Here is a 3,694-nt window from a genome sequence, read left to right on the forward strand (position 1 = left end):
TCATGCTTTGTGATCTGTTCATCAGATCGTTCCAGTAAATTAACCATTCAATGGTTTATTTAACACAAGAAGGAATAGAAAAATGATTTGGGATAAAAATAAATATATGCATTTAATAGACTTATCAAATGCAAAATGGTTCAAAACATGTATTGATTAGTTTGAATCTTTAAAAAAGATCGTTGATACAACAGTTAGGTTACATTCTTGTGCTGATCGTTCAATCAGTCACATTTCTTAAAAACTAATTTACTGCACAGTGAAATGTTTACTTTCAAACCTTTATTCATATTTTGCGAATTCTGCATTCTTGTAAAAGTATGCCGTTCGGAAATGCGAACATTACAGGTAGAACTGATCTTTTACAATAAGGTCTTGTTGGATAATCTTCTAACAGAATACCGCCATTCATCGTCTGCTCTATGTTCTGTTGTTTGTCAACAAGACAAGTGCGAGTGTTTCGGTTTCAACTCAGTGACTCAAATGTGTCGAGTCCATGCCTTTTGTAGACCAGATAATACATTGGTTGAAGAATCGGGATGGAAATATTACAGATCTCGTGCAGGTTCGTTATGCAAAGGACTAAGTGCGGTTTTATGCAATTTTTGCCCCCAAAATCAAAGTTTTAGAAAGAGCTTTAAAATAAGGTGAAAGATAGTTAAAATCATATTGAAAATAAAGGTGTAAAAGGTTATCACCACAGTGACGTCATAATGTAGAAATGACGTCATGAATATTGCATTATTTTGATAAATTGATGTTTTGTAGCAAAATATGGGTGTTTTCCGATGGTTTTTCGACTGGGAAACATCGAGCGCAGGCTTGCTCAAGTACCATTTTTTAGTATAATATGTATAACTATCTGAAGAAAAACATATGTTAAAATCGCACTTGAGCAGACCTGCGCTCTATACTTCCGAATGCAAAATATAGAGCAAAAATGAGCATATCTTCATTTGTTTGCAAATTTGTGGGAATTAGGTCATTTAAGTGACGTCATAGATAAACAGCGAGTGAGCAATGATGACTAAAATCAAGATTAAAGTTATAGGCATCCTCTTTACAATGATTTGTGAAAATTTCCTTTTCATACGATACTATTTAAAAATTGGTTGAAATCGGGGGCAGATATTTGACCATACCGCACATAGTCCTTTATTATTACCTTCTTAATAAAATGATACTTTTAAAACAATGTTCTTACGTGGCTCTTGATTAAACAATTTACTGTTCACAGTAGTTGATGTACATTTTTTCTATACTATCAATGCATAAAGGTTTTGTTAAATATAACTATCATGTTAGGGTAAATCTTTGAGAAAGTCCAAGATAAGTATACCGTTGAGCGTTTTATAATCAAGACATGGATCTACAAAAATTGCTTAATCAAAGGGGAAAAAACGATATATTAAACTAAATGATAGCTTACTATAGAGGTCATGATCTATTATTTTTTGTATGCTAGATCTAGTATGACATCGTAGATAATATAATTTTATCGTTTTCGGATTATATGGCTCATAAGTAATTATGTAAAAATCATTTTCTTGACATTGAATTATAAATCAACAGTAAAGTAATTTATATTAAATTTGACAATATTTTTTAAAAAGATGTCAAGAATATGTTTTTAATGACGTTTTAAGAAGATAAAGCGCGGATCTCCAAGAGTAACCATAGAGACGGGGAGGAGTGTCTTTTGGGGGTTAGCTTCTTGGAGCATTCAAAATAATTTAATTTACAGACTAATTTTTACCCGTCAAACAAAAATATCCCCCACTCCATTGGAAAATTGTCTGGATAAGTGGATGTGAGTATATAGGCATTTTAGATATAATTAATACTTGTTAAAAAGAGAAAAAAATGTCTTTATTATTGAACTATAAGGACCCTGCATTTTACAAGATCATGACCTTTATAGCGAGCTTTCTGCAACAAACTTTTAATATTTCGACATGGTATACAAGGTCGATGACACTTTACATTTTTTTTTAACTTTATCGTTATCTTTGTAAGATTTCTCAAACGCACACAATACGAATTTATATTTGACTCTTAAACTTAAGTACAATATCAGAGTTGGAGTGGAAAATATTATCTTAAGAAAATTATTAATTTAGGATGGGAAACATTTATGAACTCGGAATACTTGATGGGCTTAGACGCTGTTACTTGGAATGAGGCACAGGTGAGCGTGAAACCTTATTTGAACATTAATTTTACGTTTTAAGGATAAAAATTTTTTTTCGGGGGGGGGGGGGGTGAAATGACAGGAATATTTACTTTTAACTATAATAGGTAATTTTAAAACATTACCTGTATTATATTTTCTTTCTGTTCAACAAGAAACTGTCACCGTTTTAAAATGCAATGTTTAACCTTTCCTTCCAGATGATTTGCGCGATAAAGGGAGCTAAATTAGCGGAAGTTGAATTTTCTGAAGAAAACACTTATATTCGTTTTATGGCTGTTAAGATGACAAGTAAGTTTCTGATTTTTTTTTTATTCATTTACTTTCATTTTCTAAAAATATTGAACATTTCAACTTATTTTGAGACATACACTTTATATATATATATATATATAATATATATATATATATATATATATATATATATATATATATATATATATATATATATATATATATATATATATATATATATATATCTTTTTCATGGAAGGAAAGAGGTTCGAAATATAATATCATGAAAGTAAGCACAGATACAATCGAAAAATCGAACCATATTTACCATGTTTTACATTACAGGTCAAAAAAACCCCAAAAACATAACGTAAAAACGAGTGATAAAAATGAGTGAACTATTTTAATTTGAGGCATCAAAACAAGTATGATCTGTCAATTTTGTGTTGGTAATTTAGTACTCGGTAACACCAATCTTCGAAAATTTCCTATAGAGTTGATTAATAAAATGGAATGTTTTTCGAAGTGTGATAAATTAACATTTAACAACATTGAAACTACATGATTTTTAACTTATTTCGAGAACACTGTGGAATTCAAGTTATTGATTTACATTTCAATTAAGAAAGCGTTTGGTTGGGAGGAACTGACCGTCAGGTAGAGGGAAAATGGGTGTGGCAGTCGACCAACTCCGAGTTCTCATACAACGCTTGGGACAGGGCAAACAATCAACCCAATAACAATGGCAACCAGGATTGTCTCTGTTTTTATCGACCTTTCGGCTTAACCTGGTGTGACGAAGGTTGTGGGTCACTGTATCAATACATCTGCGAAAGAGAGCTTTTTACAGACTAGTAAAAGTGACATCATTTTCCAGTTTATCATCGTGTTCTTTAATGTTTGGCCAAATGGATAGATGTATGTAGTATTTCATGAAATGTGACGAAAGTGATAGGTCACGGTAGCAATACATTTGTGATAGAGAGCTACATAGAGATTAATAAGAGTAACATCATTTTCCAGTTGTTATTTAGATATATATAATATTTTTGAAATGGACCTGGGCACGATTTCAGATGAAAATTTTATTTCTGATTTCTATGTATAAAATAGTTTACTTTTGTATTTTGAAAAATTCACTAAATTTTATTTGTTAGAAGTCATGCTACAAGCAAGATACAGAGGAAATAGGTTGTTGTTATGTAAACAAAGCTCAAGTCTGATAAGTTTGTTTACAAATTCTGTAAAGTAAAGAAATTGCCATTTCAC

At 30.9% G+C, this 3,694-nt stretch overlaps 1 long non-coding RNA gene across 1 annotated transcript; it reads left to right on the forward strand.

Moving 5' to 3' along the window:
• Positions 1-349: 349 nt before the first annotated feature.
• Positions 350-3,450, forward strand: LOC105321434 (uncharacterized). Its single transcript, XR_010711797.1, has 4 exons — positions 350-565; positions 2,121-2,188; positions 2,392-2,482; positions 3,051-3,450. It is a non-coding gene; the product is annotated as an uncharacterized lncRNA (long non-coding RNA).
• Positions 3,451-3,694: the final 244 nt, after the last annotated feature.

This window comes from Magallana gigas, chromosome 1 (genome assembly GCF_963853765.1).
Source record: "Magallana gigas chromosome 1, xbMagGiga1.1, whole genome shotgun sequence".
Lineage (NCBI taxonomy): Eukaryota > Metazoa > Mollusca > Bivalvia > Ostreida > Ostreidae > Magallana > Magallana gigas.